This window comes from Triticum urartu, chromosome 7A (assembly GCF_056163025.1).
Source record: "Triticum urartu cultivar PI428250 chromosome 7A, HENAU_Tu73, whole genome shotgun sequence".
Taxonomy (NCBI): Eukaryota; Viridiplantae; Streptophyta; class Magnoliopsida; order Poales; family Poaceae; genus Triticum; species Triticum urartu.
Window position 1 is genome coordinate 622,815,855 of NC_141879.1, and position 20,011 is coordinate 622,835,865.

Genomic DNA, 20,011 nt, shown 5'->3' on the forward strand with positions numbered 1-20,011 from the left:
ACTCAATCGAGCTATGCTTTTGCTATAAAATGTTCCTGGAAGATTTTTAACATGTTTAGCGCTTTTGTCGAGCTACTTGTAGTTGATCCGTGCATGCTATGTTGTTGTTCTTGACATGTCTAGCTTCTATGCCATGCCTACTTGCTGGGTGTATGCTTAGATTATCATGCCTTGCCTTGTGGTGAGTGCATCGAGCTCGTAAACATGCCTACTTGATGTCTATTTTGCCATGTTCTAGTTTTCACAAAGTCTGAATCTGTTTATGTAACTTGCTACGTTCACATTTCTGATCCCTTTTGGCTTATGGTCAGTAAGGGACTTTTGTTGTATGCTTTGAGTAGGTTCATGCCATCCTTTTTCTTGCCATGATATGTTCCTGTAGCATGTAGTTATCGTGCTCTAAACATTGCTTCTTGATGTTAATTCCGACATGTTTATTTCACCAAGTGTGTAACCTGTTATCATTTGCACTTTTGCCATGCTTGTTTGAACCTGCTATTGAGTGAATTAGCCGTAGCTCAGTGTTCATCTTTTGTCAAGCATCTTGAGTGGATCCCTGCCAAGCCTTTTGTTGCTATGTTTGAGTGCAGTAGCTTATTTATCTTGATGCATTTAGATGGCCACGTGCTGTTAATCGCAGACCGTTGCCATATTCGTTTTGCTTGTCATTTCCAAACCGTGAATCCGATTCCGGTGATCTTTATATCGATTTCGACCGAAATCAACTCACCTTTCTAGTGGCCCTCTTGGATTTCCAAGTTGAGGCCAGGTTCAATCTTTCCTTTCCGAATCGTGCATATGCATCGCATATCGCATCTCGCATATCATGACATGTTTTGCATCATTTTGCTTGTGCATTACACATGGTTGATTGTGTCTCCCTTTGCTTGTTGTTCTTGCTTGGGTAGAGCCAGGAGACGAGTTCGTGTTCAAAGAGCCCGTTGAGTACGCTTACGAGGATCAAGTCAACTCAGAGAACTTTGCAGGCAAGATGACCATACCCTCGAAATCACTTCTATCTTTGCTTGCTAGTTGCTCGCTCTTTTGCTATGCCTATGATGCGATACCTACCACTTGCTTATCATGCCTCCCATATTGTTAAGCCAAGCCTCTAACCCACCTTGTCCTAGCAAACCTTTGTTTGGCTATGTTACCGCTTTGCTCAGCCCCTCTTATAGCGTTGCTAGTTGCAGGTGAAGATTGGAGTTTGTTCCTTGTTCGAACATGATTATTGTTGGGATATCACAATATATCTTATTTACTTTAATGCACCTGTATACTTGGTAAAGGGTGGAAGGCTCGGCCTTATGCCTGGTGTTTTGTTCCACTATTGCCGCCCTAGTTTCCGTCATATCGGTGTTATGTTCCTGGATTTTGCGTTCCTTACACGGCTGGGTTATAATGGGAACCCCTTGACAGTTTGCTTTGAATAAAACTCCTCCAGCAAGGCCCAACCTTGGTTTTACCATTCGCCACCTAGCCTTTTTCCCTTGGGAGTCGCGCATCCCGAGGGTCATCTTTATTTTAACCCCTCGGGCCAATGCTTGTCTAAGTGTTGGTCCAAACTAGAGTCCTTTGCAGCTCCACCTCGGGGAAACTTGAGGGCTGGTTTTAGTTGTACGGAGCGCTCATCCGGTGTTGCCCTGAGAACGAGATATGTGCAGCTCCTATCAGGATGTCGGCACATTGGGCGGTCTTGCTGGTCTTGCTTTACCATTGTCGAAATGTCTTGTAACCAGGATTCCGAGTCTGATCAGATTGTCTTGGGAGAAGGAATATCCTTCGTTGACCATGCGAGCTTGTGATAGGCTAAGTTGGGACACCCCTGCAGGGATTTGAACTTTCAAAAGTCGTCCCGCGGTTATGGGCAGATGGGAATTTGTTAATGTCCGGTTGTAGAAAACCTGAAACCTTAACTTAATTAAAATGCATCAACCGCGTGTGTAGCCGTGATGGTCTCTTTCCGGCGGAGTCCGGGAAGTGAACACGGTGTTGGAGTAATGCTTGATCGTAGGTTGTCCTAGGATCACTTCTTGATCATAGTTTGTTCGACCGTGCTTTTGTCTTCTCTTCTCGCTCTCATTTGCGTATGTTAGCCACAAAATATGCTAGTCGCTTGCTGCAGCTCCACCTCATACCTTTTACCCTACCTATAAGCTTAAATAGTCTTGATCGCGAGGGTGTGAGATTGTTGAGTCCCCGTGACTCACAGATACTTCCAAAACCAGCTTGCAGGTGCCGTTGAACCGTGCAGGTGACGCAACGAAGCTCAAGGAGGAGCTCGATGAAGGTTATGTTCGCCATGTTGTTCCGTTTCCAGTTGATCAGTAGTGGAGCCCAGTTAGGAAGATCAGGGATCTGTGTAGCATTTGGGGTAGTCTTCTTTTACTTTGGTTCCGTAGTCGGACCTTGAGTGTATCTGGATGAATGTAATGCGTTATTCATGTATTGTGTGAAGTGGCGATTGTAAGCCAACTATGTATCTCTTTCCCTTATGTATTACATGGGTTGTGTGAAGATTACCTCACTTGCGACATTGCTTTCAATGCGGTTATGCCTCTAAGTCGTGCTTCGACACGTGGGAGATATAGCCGCATCGAGGGCGTTACAAGTTGGTATCAGAGCCTTCCCCGACTTTAGGAGGCCCCCTGCTTGATCGAATCGCTAGCGTTGTTGAGTCTAGAAGAATGTTTTGAGTCATTTAGGATTATATATATCGGAGAGTAGGATTCTTTTTACTCCTCAGTCCCTTCGTCACTCTGGTGAGGCATCCTGACGTAGAGTTTTGACTCTTCTCTTCTCAAATTGCACTAAAAAAAATTAGGATCACGCGGATATCTTGGAATTGTTCCGATGGTTTTGTGACAAGAACATTGTTCTTGGTGCCTCCTGACATTTAGGGGTTGTGGCAGTGTCCCGGGGAGTTGAGCTCCGAGGTGTTGTCGTCATAATTTTATCGTTGCATTTCTGAAATACCTGAGTTTCGCCGACATCGAAAATCTCTTTTATGCAGTTGTTGGTGAGATAACCTCGGCGCCACCCAGTACTGGGGCGGGAGTTCGGGAGTATTGCCATACCTCGTATAACGGATGCTTTTCGAAGGTTGAGGTAAACGATTTCCGAAGGTTTCTTGGTTATGTGTTGAAGGATGGATACAACTGGATGTAGGATTTGTTAGTTTGAGTGAGATATTATGCTTCCCCTGTATCCCCAACACCTGATTGCATAACCGGAAAATTTTGGGAGTTGATATGTGGGAATTCATGTAGCTCTTAGGATATCTTTTCGACAGATGTATGATATGAAATTGGGGTTCGACGTCTAGTGGCCCGCCTATCCACGGTTGGTTTTACAGTGGTCTCGTTGTGTCTTAAAGAGTCCTTGGCTATGCTGACTCGGGGACACTTCGTATGTCATGTGCACTGCCTTGTACATGATGGTGCTGTACGATCGAGCCCGTGTAGGCCCCACCACGAAAACTTCGGACGAAATCTCTATCATATGTTTATTCTGGCTTATTCTGCAAGCCAATCCTTTGTTTTGTTTTGAGTTGTGGTATTCGAGTTGCTTCGAAGTCAATTGTTGATTCCATCCCTTGTCTATGCGGTATTCTCATGTTCCTATTTGAATACAAATCCTTCATGATAATCGAGATTGCCAGGTCAATCCTTTTTCAACCGGGGTGTCTCTCTTCAAGTGGATCCGATCATTTCAACATTCGCAAGATCCAATCTCAGTTTTTCATCAACGTTGTTCCTTTCATCCGTCTTCAAGTTGACTTTATTTTCCCTCCCTCCCACCCCTTTTTTTCAAGGACTCATATATCTTAATAAAGTATCCATTTTATTCATGTGAAGACTCTTCATTCTTGTGTTTGAATGTTCTTATCCTGTGATTCTCATGAAGATTCTAACGGAGCTTCTAGTTTATCATTCTTCGTTCTCTTTTCTTCTACGGTGGATCCAATTCAAGCTTGGTGGATCATATCCTTTTTCCTCGTTTACCTTCTCATGCCGGTGCATCTCTTATTCATTCACTTCTCACTATTCACTTGTTCCGGAGTGCTTAAGATATCTCGAAGATTCGTGTTTTCACTCTGCTTTTGTTCAAGCTCTTTTGAGGACGTTATCTCATTCAAGTCATTTAATTCAACCGGTGCAACCTCCCTTTTAAATCATTTCAACGGTGTTTCTTTTGAGTGGGCCCTAACCCATAGGTCTTTTCCCAGGATCTTACCTGACTCTTCTTATTTCCCGGAGCTATCCTCAAATTTCTTTTCGAAGTTTGACGTAAGAATGAATTATCATCAGTCAAATGCCTTCTCCAAGATCTTTAAAATTCTTTTCATGGTTGGCTCAATCTCTTCGCTTTTGATTCTTCCGGAGCGTCTAAATAATTCATGGTGGTGTTTCTCGTCGTCATTCTCAGATTGGAAGACCGAAGAAGAGTTTTCCTCCATATCTTGCTCCATTCTCTTCAAGATCCGTGGTTCTAGTTTGAGGCCATTCTCTCATAATTGTTCTCAATTGTGAGAACTCTTTTCACTCATCCGGAGTAATTCAAGATTCTTTTCAATTTGATTCTCCGAAGCCCATCATTTCAGAAGAATTACTCATTCTCAGCTTTCAGCTTTCTTTCTCTAAATCCTACCGGTGCTTCTTTCAAATATCCTCTTATCAGTTCGTGATCTCTTCGTTCTCATGTATCTTAACTCTCTAATGTATGTTTTTTCATTTGCTAATCCTTACCGGTGATTCATCCTTTTACTTCATTTGTTGTTCAATTCTTATGGTGGCTCTTCCAGGATTTTCTTCCGCTGTTATCATATCAATTCATTCGTTGTTCCAATCATACCGGTGGTTCGTTGAAGACCTTCTCAAGTTTGCGCTATATCTATCTTAAATCCTTTCTATGGGAATAAGTAGTATGCCAATTCCATTGCTTGTCATCAATTTGAATTGGTGAAGGATAAGCATAATGTAATTCTTATTCTTGTTTCATCAAGTTTATTCAATTTCTTTTTCCGGAGTGGTTCATTATATCACATTCTCAGTTCGAGATGCTTTATCTTTTCTTTTCCAGAGTTCCAAGTCTCCACTTTATCTCGTCGCAAAGCTTCATCTAATCATTGCATGGCTTCAACCTTACTCTTTTCATCTTTCTTTTCGATTGATCATTCCTTTTGTTTACTGGAGTTCTTCATGGAGGCTCAACATGGTGGTTCAGCAAGGATTTAATTCATTCTCGAAGTGTTCGCCAAGAGGAGCTCAAGGATTCTTCATCTTGCATTCCAAAGTGCAATTCTTTCATATCTCATCTTTTGAGGTGGTGTTATGTCATTCGTAACAATTTGAATTCATGTTTCATGATTCACATGTTGTCAAGAATGAGGTATTTTAAATCCATCAACCTCTTTATTGGAATTATCTTGTGTCATTTTTCACCTAAAGCCTTCCCTAAGGATTGCTGCTAATTTATGGTGCTTATAAATGACCCAAGCTCTTCATCTATCCTCCCGGTGAAATAGTTTCTCGTCTCCTTGTCATATAAATCCAATCAAATCTTTTCCGTGAGTGGCAAGTTGTCACCTCGTAATTTTGAGATGTCTTCCATAAGCCCACATCAAGCTTTTCCTTTTCATTGTTGGTTTTCCAACAACTCCATTCGAACCTTCTCCAAAAGATGCTTTTGCAAGCTCATTTAAGGTAGAAGATGTTGTTTTTCTTCTCCGTTCTTTTGTTCCGACAATCCAACTTCTATTCTTTCTCCCATTGGTCTAGTGATGTTGCTCTTTTCACTCCTCATCTTGGTTTGTCAAGACCATATTCTTTCCTTTGCTAATCCTTTTTCCAACCGGAGTGTCATGTTTTCATTCAAGTGCCTTGTCATCTTATCAAGTTCTTATTCAATTCCTTTTCTTTTCAATCGGGGTGCTGCCCGAAGTTGTTCTTCCTTGTTCCTCTTTTCTAACAGAGTGTTTTCAACTTCGTCATCTCCGTTGTATTTTTTTCTCAAAATGGCTTAACCTTTTCAAGGCTATTTGGTTTCACTCATTGGTCAAAGAAGCAACTTAGTTTTACCTCTTCTCTTTCTCTTCTGTTTTCCCTCCGGTGCCATTCTAGATCTCGGGACGAGATCCTCTCGTAGTGGTGGAGTGTTGTGATGCCCCGAGACCGATGTGCCAGGTGTCTTCCAGTTATTCGTTGTTGTTGCCTTGTCATTGCTTGCATGTCATGCATCTCATATCATGTCACCATGTGCATTTCATTTGCATACTTGTTCGTCTCATGTATCCGAGCATTTTCCCCGTTGTCCGTTTTGCAATCCGGCGCTCCTATGTCCTCCGGTGTCCCTTTCTACCTCTTTTCGTGTGCGGGTGTTAAACGTTCTTGGATTGGACCGAGACTTGTCATGCGGCCTTGCTTTACTACCGGTAGACCGCCTGTCAAGTTTCGTGCCATTTGGACTTCGTTTGATACTCCAACGGTTAACCGAGTGACCGAAAAGGCCTCATGTGTGTTGCAGCCCAACACCCCTCCAAAGTGGCCCAAAAACCACCTAAACCTCTACCATCATCTAGGCCGTTCGATCACGATCGCGTGGCTGCAAACCGCACCTCATTTGGACTCTACTAGCTCCCTCTACCTATATATATGTGGCCCCCTCCAAAATTCAAGCAGATGAAACCCTAACCTTCTCCTCCGCGCGCCACCGGACGCGTCCTCACCGGCCGGACATGTCCACCGCGCCTTCCACCTCACTCCGGCGAATCATGTCGCACCACATCAGCTCCTCCGCCGCCGCCAACCTATCCCGCGCCGCCATATCACCCCGCGCCTGCCCCTCTCTCTCCTCCCCGCACCGCGGCCCGCGGAGCCCATCCGGGGCCCGCGCGAGCCCGACCGGCTTCACTGCCGCGCGCTGGGAGCCCGAGCGCTCCACCGCCGCCGCTCAAGCTCCCGCCGACCACCCGGACTTCGCCGAAGGCCGCGCCCCGCCGCCTCATCACCGGACTACGCCGCCACCACGCCAACCTCCGCACTCCGCCGCCATCGCCGGCAAGCGCCACACCGAGAATGCCGCCCTCCGCCGCGGCCACCTCGCAGCACTTCGGCTCCGGTGAGCCCCCCACTGCGGCGCCAAGTCCACCTCCGGCCATCATGACACCATTTCCGACGAGCTCAAGCTCATCCTCGGGATGCGTGCGATCTGGATCTCAGATCTGAAAATATCTTAGTTGACTTTTTCTCCCCGAAACCCTAATTATTTTGCATACTTTGACGCATCATAACTTCATCATCGTTGCTCTGATTCGTGCAAGTAGCATATCGAAATGTTCGTCTCGACGAGTACTTCATTTCATCTCATTGAATCATTTTCATTTGAGCTCATCTTGATGCCCTAAATGATGTTGGAAGAGGGCTATGTGATGATTGTTTCAGATCTGTTTCAGCAAATGCACTTTTGTCATTTTTGCCATGATTAATGTGTGCATGCTATGATTCTGAGCTCTACATGTGTTTTGAAGCATGTCATGCCATCTTTACAGGGGTGTATGCCATGTATTTTTGTGATCTTTGTGGTGACTAGCACAAGCATGCAAAGTAGCTTACTCAATCTTGCTGATTTCAGGGACTTAGAAATATTCTAAGTCCTTGTCCTGTTATTATTTTTATGCCATGTGTTCATGTTGCTACCGAGTGATCCGTGCCTCTTTTGAGCATGATCAGTAAGGATTTTTGTAGATAATGTTGTGCTCTATCCATCCATGTCTTTGTTTGCAATTATGGAGCACCCTAGCTTGACTCAATCGAGCTCTACTTTTGCTATAAAATGTTCCTGGCAGATTGTTAACATGTTTAGCACTTTTGCCGAGCTTGTTGTAGTTGATCCGTGCATGCTATGTTGTTGTTCTTGCCATGTATAGCTTCTATGCCATGCCTACTTGCTGGGTGTATGCTTAGATTATCATGCCTTGCCTTGTGGTGAGTGCATCGAGCTCATAAACATGCCTACTTGATGTCTGTTTTGCCATGTTCCAGTTTTCACTAAGTCTGAATCTGTTTATGTAACTTGCTACGTTCACATTTCTGATCCCTTTTGGCTTATGGTCAGAAAGGGACTTTTGTTGTATGCTTTGAGTAGCTTCATGCCATCCTTTATCTTGCCATGATATGTTCCTGTAGCATGTAGTTATCGTGCTCTAAACATTGCTTCTTGATGTTAATTCTGACATGTTGTTTATTTCACCAACTCTGTAACCTGTTATCATTTGCACTTTTTCCATGCTTGTTTGAACCTGCTATTGAGTGAATTAGCCGTAGCTCAGTGTTCATCTTTTGCCAAGCATCTTGAGTGGATCCCTGCCATGCCTTTTGTTGCTATGTTTGAGTGCAGTTGCTTATTTATCTTGATGCATTTAGATGGCCACGTGATGTTAATCGCAGACCATTGCCATATTCGTTTTGCTTGTCATTTCCAAACCGTGCATCCGATTCCGGTGATCTTCATATCGATTTCGACCATAATCAACTCACCTTTCTAGTGGCCCTCTTGGATTTCCATGTTGAGGCTAGGTTCAATCTTTCCTTTCCGAATCGTGCATATGCATCGCATATCGCATCCCGCATATCGTGACATGTTTTGCATCATGTTGCTTGTGCATTGCATGTGGTTGATTGTATCTCCCTTTGATTGTTGTTCTTACTTGGGTAGAGCCAGGAGACGAGTTCGTGTTCAAAGAGCCCATTGAGTACGCTTACGAGGATCAAGTCAACTCAGAGAACTTTGCAGGCAAGATGACCATACCCTCGAAATCACTTCTATCTTTGCTTGCTAGTTGCTCGCTCTTTTGCTATGCCTATGTTGCGATACATACCACTTGCTTATCATGCCTCCCATATTGTTAAGACAAGCCTCTAACCCACCTTGTCCTAGCAAACCGTTATTTGGCTATGTTACCTCTTTGCTCAGCCCCTCTTATAGAAGTTGCAGGTGAAGATTGGAGTTTGTTCCTCGTTGGAACTTGATTATTGTTGGGATATCACAATATATCTTATTTACTTTAATGCACCTATATACTTGGTAAAGGGTGGAAGGCTCGGCCTTATGCCTGGTGTTTTGTTCCACTATTGCCGCCCTAGTTTCCGTCATATCGGTGTTATGTTCCTGGATTTTGCGTTCCTTACACGGCTGGGTTATAATGGGAACCCCTTGACAGTTTGCTTTGAATAAAACTCCTCCAGCAAGGCCCAACCTTGGTTTTACCATTCACCAGCTAGCCTTTTTCCCTTGGGAGTCACGCATCCCGAGGGTCATCTTTATTTTAACCCCTCGGGCCAATGCTTGTCTAAGTGTTGGTCCAAACTAGAGTCCTTTGCAGCTCCACCTCGGGGAAACTTGAGGGCTGGTTTTAGTTGTACGGAGCGCTCATCCGGTGTTGCCCTGAGAACGAGATATGTGCAGCTCCTATCAGGATGTCGGCACATCGGGCGGTCTTGCTGGTCTTGTTTTACCATTGTCGAAATGTCTTGTAACCAGCATTCTGAGTCTGATCAGATTGTCTTGGGAGAAGGAATATCCTTCGTTGACCGTGAGAGTTTGTGATGGGCTAAGTTGGGACACCCCTGCAGGGATTTGAACTTTCGAAAGCCGTGCCCGCGGTTATGGGAAGATGGGAATTTGTTAATGTCCGGTTGTAGAAAACCTGAAACCTTAACTTAATTAAAATGCATCAACCGCGTGTGTAGCCGTGATGGTCTCTTTCCGGCGGAGTCCGGGAAGTGAACACGGTGTTGGAGTAATGCTTGATCGTAGGTTGTCCTAGGATCACTTCTTGATCATAGTTTGTTTGACCGTGCTTTTGTCTTCTCTTCTCGCTCTCATTTGCGTATGATAGCCACCAAATATGCTAGTCGCTTGCTGTAGCTCCACCTCATACCTTTTACCCTACCTATAAGCTTAAATAGTCTTGATCACGAGGGTGTGAGATTGCTGAGTCCCTGTGACTCACAGATACTTCCAAAACCAGCTTGCAGGTGCCATTGAACCGTGCAGGTGACGCAACCAAGCTCAAGGAGGAGCTCGATGAAGATTATGTTAGCCATGTTGTTCTGTTTCAAGTTGATCAGTAGTGGAGCCCAGTTGGGAAGATTGGGGATCTGTGTAGAATTTGGGGTAGTCTTCTTTTACTTTGGTTCCGTAGTCAGACCTTGAGTGTATCTGGATGAATGTAAGGTGTTATTCATGTATTGTGTGAAGTGGTGATTGTAAGCCAACTATGTATTTCTTTCCCTTATGTATTACATGGGTTGTGTGAAGATTACCTCACTTGCGACATTGCTTTCAATGCGGTTATGCCTCTAAGTCGTGCTTCGACACATGGCAGATATAGCCGCATCGAGGGCGTTACAGCTTAGCACTATGATCATTTAGTTTATTGCTATTGCTTTCTTCATGACTTATACATGTTCCTATAACTATGAGATCATGCAACTCCTGAATATCAGAGGAACACTTAGTGTGCTATCAAACGTCACAATGTAACTGGGTGATTATAAAGATGCTCTACAAGTGTCGCCGATGGTGTTTGTTGAATCGGCATAGATCGCGATTAGGATTTGTCACTCAATGTATCGGAGAGGTATCTCTAGGCCCTCTCGGTAATGCACATCACTATGAGCCTTGCAAGCAATGTGACTAATGAGTTAGTCACGGCATGATGAATTACGGAATGAGTAAAGAGACTTGCCAGTGACAAGATTGAACTAGGTATGATGATACCGACGATCGAATCTCGGGCAAGTAACATACCGATGACAAAGGGAACAACGTATGCTGTTATGCGGTTTGATCAATAAAGATCTTCGTAGAATATGTACGAGCCAATATGAGCATCCAGGTTCCGCTATTGGTTATTGACCGGAGACGTGTCTCGGTCATGTCTACATAGTTATCGAACCCGTAGGGTCCGCACGCTTAACGTTCGGTGACGATCGGTATTATGAGTTTATGTGTTTTTATGTACCAAAGATAGTTCAGAGTCCCGGATAGGATCACAGACATGACGAGGAGTCTCGAAATGGTCGAGACATAAAGATTGATATATTGGACGGCTATATTCGGATACCGGTAGTGTTCCGAGTGATTTCGAAGAAAACCGGAGTGCTAGAGGGTTACCGGACCCCCCCCCCCCCCGGGGGTACTACTGGGCCTAGATGGGCCTTAGTGGAAGTGGAGAGGGAGAGAGGGGCTGCTAGGTCAGGCCGCGCCTCCTCCCCCTTGAGTCCTAATTGGACTAGGAGGGTGGGTGGCGCCCCCCTTTCCTTCCCCTCTCCCACTCCTTCCTTCCCCCTCCTAGTAGGACTAGGAAAGGTAGGAGGAGGATTCCTCCCCTCGGCACGCCCTAGGGCCGGCCGGCTGATACGTCTCCAACGTATCTATAATTTTTGATTGTTCCATGCTATTATATTATCTGTTTTGGATGTTAATGGGCTTATTTATACACTTTTATATTATTTTTGGGACTAACCTACTAACACAAGGCCCAATGCAAATTGATGTTTTTTTGCCTATTTCAGTGTTTTGCAGAAAAGGAATATCAAACGGAATCCAAATGGAATGAAACCTTCGGGAGAGTTATTTTGGGAACAAACGTGATCCAGGGGACTTGGAGTAGACGTTAAGAAATCAACAAGGAGGCCACGAGGTAGGGAGGCGTGCCTACCCCCATGGGCGCGCCCCCACCCTTGTGGGCCCCTCGTAGCTCCACCGACCTACTTCTTCCTCCTATATATGCCCATATACCTTGAAAACACCCAGGAGCACCACGAAACCCTATTTCCACCGCCGAAACCTTCTGTACCCAAGAGATCCCATCTTGGGGCCTTTTCTGGAGCTCCGTCGGAGGGGGAATCGATCACGGAGAGCTTCTACATCAACACCATAGCCTCTCCGATGATGTGTGAGTAGTTTACCACAGACCTTCAGGTCCATAGTTATTAGCTAGATGGCTTCTTCTCTCTCTTTGGATCTCAATACAAAGTTCTCCTCGATCTTCTTGGAGATCTATTCGATGTAACTCTTTTTGCGGTGTGTTTTTCGAGATCCGATGAATTGTGGGTTTACGATCAAGTTTATCTATGAACAATATTTGATTCTTTTCTGAAATCTTTTATGTATGTTTGGTTATCTATGCAAGTCTCTTCGAATTATCAGTTTGGTTTGGCCTACTAGATTGATCTTTCTTGCAATGGGAGAAGTGCTTAGCTGTGGGTTCAATCTTGCGGTGTCCTTTCCCAGTGACAGAAGGGCAGCAAGGAACGTATTGTATTGTTTCCATCGAGGATAAAAAGATGAGGTTTATATCATATTGCTTGAGTTTATCCCTCTACATCATGTCATCTTGCCTAATGCGTTACTCTGTTCTTATGAACTTAATACTCTAGATGCATGCTGGATAGCGGTCGATGTGTGGAGTTATAGTAGTAGATGCATAATCGTTTCGGTCTACTTGTCGCAGACGTGATACCTATATACATGATCATGCCTAGATATTCTCATAATTATGCACTTTTCTATCAATTGCTCGACAGTAATTTGTTCACCCACCGTAATACTTATGCTATCTTGAGAGAAGCCCCACTAGTGAAACCTATGGCCCCAGGTCTATCTTTTATCATATAAGTTTCCAATCTATTTTACTTTATAATTTTTACTTTCAATCTATATCATAAAAATACCAAACATATTTTTTTATCTTATTATCTCTATCAGATCTCACTCTCTCAAGTGACCGTGAAGGGATTGACAACCCCCTTTATCGCGTTGGTTGCGAGGTTCTTATTTGTTTGTGCAGGTACGAGGGACTTGCGTGTAGTCTCCTACTGTATTGATGCCTTGGTTCCCAAAAACTAAGGGAAATACTTACGCTACTTTGCTGCATCACCCTTTCCTCTTCAAGGGAAAACCAACGCAGTGCTCAAGAGGTAGCACCGGCCTCCCCCTTGCTCCTTTATATACGGGGGCAGGGGGAACCCTAGAACACACAACAGACATCTGTCTTAGTCGTGTGCGGTTCCCCCTCCACCATAATCCACCTCGGCCATATCATCGTAGTTCTTAGGCGAAGCCCTACACCGGTAACTTCATCATCACCATCATCACGCCATCGTGCTAACGAAGCTCTCCCTCGACACTCAGCTGGATCAGGAGTTTGTGGGACGTCACCGAGCCGAACGTGTGCCGATCGCGGAGGTGCCGTACTTTCGGTACTAGGATCGGTCGGATCGTGAAGACGTACGACTACATCAACCGCGTTGTCATAACGCTTCCGCTTACGGTCTACGAGGGTACGTGGACAACACTCTTCCCCTCTCGTTGCTATGCATCACCATGATAGATCTTGCGTGTGCGTAGGATTTTTTTTGAAATTACTGCGTTCCCCAACATGCACAACCCACCTGGGTGTGCCAGGCAAGCCTGGCGTGCCCTGGTGTCTTGTGCCCACCAGGGGACGCTTCCTGGGAGTTTCTTTACTTCCAAAATTTTAAAATATTCCAAAACTGATAAATAATATTTTTGCAGATTTTTCGGAGTCTGTTTACTTACCATATCACGTACCTCCTTATTTTCGCGATTCTGGAGTGTTCTGGAAGGACTCTTTTATGTGCTCTTCCGGTGTCAAAGTTTGGATAATATTACTTTCAACATTAATAGACACCTGAGATATAATGCTTAATTCGTTACCCATTGATAACCTTTGGGTTAGTGCCTTCGAAATTATTTATTTTGATGGCTCCAGACCAGTAAACCTCCTCGATGACATAGGGGCCTTCCCATTTCGAGAGGAGCTTCCCTGCAAAAAAAATCTAAAACGAGAGTTATACAAAATATTTCTCCAACTTTAAACTCACGCTTTTGGATTCTTTTGCCATGCATCTTTTAAGTTTTTCTTTGAACAACTTTGCATTTTCATAAGCTTGGGTTCTCCATTCATCTAATGAGCTTATATCAAATAACCTCTTTTCACCAGCAAGTTTGAAATCCTAATTGAGTTCTTTAACTGCCCAATAAGCTTTATGTTCTAACTCAAGAGGTAAATCACAAGCTTTTCCATAAACCATTTTAAAAGGAGACATACCCATGGGATTTTTATAAGCTGTTCTATAGGCCCAAAGTGCATCATCTAATTTCTTAGACCAATTCTTCCTGGACCTATTGACAGTCTTTTGCAAAATTAATTTTATTTCTCTATTGCTAAGTTTAACTTGACCACTAGACTCAGGATGATAGGGTGATGCAATTCTATGGTTAACATCATACGTGGCAAGCATTTTACGGAAAGCACCATGAATAAAGTGTGAACCACCATCAGTCATTAAATACCTAGGGACTCCAAACCTTGGGAAAATAACTTCCTTAAGCATTTTAATAGAGGTGTTGTGATCAGTAGTACTGGTTGGAATAGCTTCTACCCATTTAGTAGCAAAATCAACAGCAACCAAAATATGTGTATACCCATTAGAGGAGGGAAAAGGTCCCATGTAATCAAATCCCCAAACATCAAAAGGTTCAACAACAAGTGAATAATTCATAGGAATTTCTTGACGCTTACCAATATTACCTATTCCTTGACATTCATCACAAGAAGAGACAAACTTACGGGAATCCTTGAAGAGAGTAGGCCAATAAAATCCAGATTGCAATACCTTGTGAGTAGTTCTATCTCCAGCATGATGCCCTCCATAAGCTTCGGAGTGACATTTCCGTAGGATATGTCCCTGTTCATGCTCAGGTACACAAGGTCTAATAATACCATCTACACCTTCTTTATAAAGATGTGGGTCATCCCAAAAGTAATGTCTTAAATCATAGAAGAATTTTTTTCTTTTGTTGGTATGTAAAGCTAGTTGGTAAATATTTAGCAACAATGTAATTAGCATAGTTAGCATACCAAGGAGTACTATTGGCAAAATTTATTGCAGCTAACTGCTCATCAGGAAAACTATCATCAATAGGAAGTGGGTCATCAAGCACATTTTCAAGCCTACACAAGTTATTAGCTACAGGGTTCTCAACTCCCATTCTATCAATGATATGTAAACCAAATTCTTGTAACAAGAGAACCCAACGAATAAGTCTAGGTTTAGCATCTTTCTTTTCCGAAAGATATTTAATAGCAGCATGGTCTGTGTGAACACTTACTTTCGAATCAACAATATAAGGTCTAAATTTATCACAAGCAAACACTACCGCTAAGAATTCTTTTTCAGTAGTAGCTGCTACCTCTTGAGCACTGCGTTGGTTTTCCCTTGAAGAGGAAAGGGTGATGCAGCAAAGTAGCGTAAGTATTTCCCTCAGTTTTTGAGAACCAAGGTATCAATCCAGTAGGAGGCTACGGGCGAGTCCCTCACACCTACGCAAAACAAATAAATCCTCGCAACCAACGTGATAAGGGGTTGTCAATCCCTACAAGGTCACTTACGAGAGTGAGATCTGATAGATATGATAAGATAATATTTTTGGTATTTTTATGATAAAGATGCAAAGTAAAATAAAAGCAAAGTAAAAAAGCAAAGGAAATAACTAAGTGTTGGAAGATTAATATGATGAAGATACACCCGGGGGCCATAGGTTTCACTAGTGGCTTCTCTCAAGAGCATAAGTATTTTATGGTGGGTGAACAAATTACTATTGAGCAATTGACAGAATTGAGCATAGTTGTGAGAATATCTAGGTATGATCATGTATATAGGCATCACGTCCGAGACAATTAGACCGACTCCTGCCTACATCTACTACTATTACTCCACACATCGACCGCTATCCAGCATGCATCTAGAGTATTAAGTTCAAGAGAACAGAGTAACGCTTTAAGCAAGATGACATGATGTAGAGGGATAAATTCATGCAATATGATAAAAAACCATCTTGTTAACCTCGATGGCAACAATACAATACGTGCCTTCTGCCCCTACTATCACTTGGAAAGGACACCGCAAGATTGAACCCAAAGCTAAGCACTTCTCCCATTGCAAGAAAGATCAATATAGTAGGCCAAACCAAACTGATAATTCGAAGGGACTTGCAAAGATAACCAATCATACATAAAAGAATTCAGAGAAGATTCAAATATTGTTCATAGATAAACTTGATCATAAACCCACAATTCATCGGTCTCAATGAACACACCGCAAAAGAAGATTACATCGAATAGATATCCACAAGAGAGGGGAAGAACTTTGTATTGAGATCCAAAAAGAGAGAAGAAGCCATCTAGCTAATAACTATGGACCCGAAGGTCTGAGGTAAACTACTCACAATTCATCAGAGAGGATATGGTGTTGATGTAGACACCCTCCGTGATCGATGCCCCCTTCGGTGGAGCTCCGGAACAGGCCCCAAGATGGGATCTCGTGGATACAGAAAGTTACGGCGGCGGAATTAGGGTTTTGGCTCTGTATCTGATCGTTTCGGGGTACGTAGGTATATATAGGAGGAAGGAGTACGTCGGTGGAGCAACAGGGGACCCATGAGGGTGGAGGGCGCGCCTGGGGGGGGGGGGGTAGGCGCGCCCCCTACCTTGTGGCTTCCCTGTTGGCTGCTTGACGTAGGGTCCAAGTCTCCTAGATCTTGTTCGTTCCAAAAATCACGTTCCCGGAGGTTTCATTCCGTTTGGACTCTATTTGATATTACTTTTCTTCGAAACCCTAAAATAGGCACACACAAAAACAGCAATTCTGGGCTGGGCCTCCGTGAGGGAGTCCTGGATTAGGGTGTCTCCGGACAGCCAGACTATATCCTTTGGCCAGACTATTGGACTATGAAGATACAAGATTGAAGACTTCGTCCCGTGTCCGGATGGGACTCTACTTGTCGTGGAAGGCAAGCTAGGCAATATAGATATGTATATCTCCTCCTTTGTAACCGACCTTGTGTAACCCTAGCCCCCTCCGGTGTCTATATAAACCGGAGGGTTTAGTCCGTAGGACAAGATACAGTCATACCATAGGCTAGCTTTTAGGGTTTAGCCTCTCCGATCTCGTGGTAGATCAACTCTCATGGTAGATCAAAGGGTCTGGCAATTGTTTTAATTCAAACATAGGATCACCTTTAGTTGGAGGAGGACCTCCTAGAGTTTCAATAGGCAAATTGTGTTTAAGCAGAGGGCGTTGTTCAAAGAAAACTTTATCTATTTCATTTCTCCATGCATATGTAAATCATTTTCATGGTCTAGAAAATATTGTTCTAAAGGATCAGTAGGTGGCATAGCAATAGAAGCAAGACCAATTAATTCATCCTTACTAGGCAATTCTTTTTCATGATTATTTCTAGTAAACTTGGAAAAATTAAACTCATGGGACTCATCAACGAAGCTAACACCCATAGTTTGTTTCTTACAATCTATCTTAGCATTAACTGTGTTCAAGAAAGGTCTACCAAAGATAATGGGACATAAGTCATCTTGTGGGGAACCAAGAGCAAGAAATCAATAGGGTATTTATTTTCCCACACAAGACTGCAACATCTCTAATAATCCCACAAGGTGATATGGTGTCTCTATTTGCAAGTTTAATAGTAACATCTATGTCTTCTAACTCCGAAGGCGCTATGTCTTTCCTAATTTCTTGATACAAAGTGTAAGGGATAGCACTCACACTAGCACCAATGTCACATAAACCATGATAACAGTGATCTCCTATTTTATCTGAAATGACAGGCAGGCCAACAACTGGTCTATTTTTACCCCTTTTTCGGGTTTAGCAATTCTAGCAGCTTCTGCGTAGAAGTAAATAACATACACATCTATATCTTCCTCCAAGAGATCTTTAACCATAGCAACATTAGATTCTACCCTAATTTGTTCATCAGGTTTAGGTGTTCTAACATAGCTTTTGTTAACCACAGTTGAAACTTTAGCATGTTCCTTTATCCTAACAGGAAAAGGTGGTTTCTCTATATAAGCAGAAGGAACAACTGGATCAATATTATAAAGTATAGTTTCTTCTTTAACTGGTACTGGTTCTTTAATTTCTTCTTTAATAAGTGAGTGATATTTAAACCACTTCTCTTTAGGGAGTTCAACATGAGTAGCAAATGATTCACAAAAGGAGGCTACTATCTCAGAGTCAAGTCCATATTTAGTGCTAAACTTTTGAAAAGCATCGGTATCCATAAAAGATTTAACACAATCATGCTTAAGTTTAATACCTGACTCTTTACCTTCGTCGAGTTCCCAATCTTCAGAGTTGTCTTTAATTTTTTCCAAAAGATCCCACCGGAATTCAATAGTATTCTTCATAAATGAACCAGCACAAGAAGTACCAACACTACTAGGGAAAACCCTAGCAGTAGCGCAGGTATTTTGCCTACTAGTAGCGCGGGAGGACGCGCTATTGATAAGGCGCTACATCTATTCCTTAGCAGTAGCGCGTGCTACGCGCGCTGCTGCTAAGACATATAGCAGCAGCGTTTGTTCACCACCAACACTAGCTGCGGTAGCTATCTAATCACCACCAACACTAGCTAATAATAATCATCATAGTCATTACCACCAACACTAGCTATTTAATCATCATAACTCATTTCTAGCTAGCTAATCACTCCTTCTGCTCTCTCTCAGGTAAAATAACATAAAACATGTGTAGCACTCCTGCTTCATCAAGTTGTAGCATGCAGATGAACCTGTCTCGTAATCGTGGGTTGCGCTTCTGATTGCTGCCCCCTAGCACTTCTCTGTGATCGTTCACAATTTTGCTCCAGTCTTTCACTATTAAGCATTCCTCGCTATTAGAAATCCTGTATGCACTAAAGTGCATTGTAGGATATCTTGGCCGTAAGCTAACAATTCTCATGGGACCTTTAGTCTCAATCAATGAGGCGCAACATTCATCGGGAGTCCCTGTTGAACAACATCGTATAGTAACATACTTAGCAATGAAATTTAGCTTAAAAATAATGTATGCAAAAGATGCACTAAGGATAAATAGTAAAAATCTTACCAACTTTCCTAAATAGATGTTACCATAGTTCAGTACAAACACTATTGGTCGCACGTTTTGAGTACTAAGATTTTTAAGTCCAGGAAAATAATTTGTCTTGAAAGTATGAAGATCCTCAAGCCATGAAACATAATGACCTATCTCCTCGCAATTTAGTTCAGCCCCGGGACAGTGGACGGTCATGTCTACCAAGCGTCGGACATGTTTTCTTGAATGGAAATAAGCTGTCAATAGAAATTAATTGTCAACTATTTTTGAATAAACAATATCGAAGACATAAATATGGTTGAGAAACTCACATAATGGTATAACTGGAGGCATCTGCACATTGACCCATATGTCGATATTACCTTCAATATCATCTTCGGGACGAATATCAAAGGTGATAACCATATCAGGCTCAAATGCATAAGCCTTGCACAGTGCTTGCCAAGTTTTGCATTCAAAATAGGTGTAGGTGTCTGTGTTGTATAATTTTGCATGGAAAGTATAACCATGCTCGGTCTTCAAGTAAACTCTCTTTACCTCCATAGTAGTTTTCATAGGACTGAAACCTATCTTATCCAAGACAAAAACTCTTGCATGGCAGGGGATATGCTAGGAGAATAGTAAAAAAATTAAATTATAAGTTGAAGCAAATGAAGAAGATGGCATGCTTAATTACGAAAAAAGACTTGTCGTTGTGACTTACTGTATCCACTTCAAAGTTCTCGTCCAGCTTGATGCTGAAGCGCCTATCATCATCTAGGAAGATTTTGTCGCACAGGCCGTGCTCGTCTTCGCAGTATTTGCAAATACTGAAATCCTTTTCATCGTCAGACATTTCCTATGTTCATAGTTGAAACATTAATTGAAAATCGATCAAAGGCAACTACCAGGATACTCAACACACAAATCTGGGGCACTCGATATTTCCTACATATTCTGGCACAAGTCATGCCAAAATTCACAGAAAAATCTAGCATGACCTTTGCTAAAATAGGACATATCGAGCGCCTGAAATTTGCCGG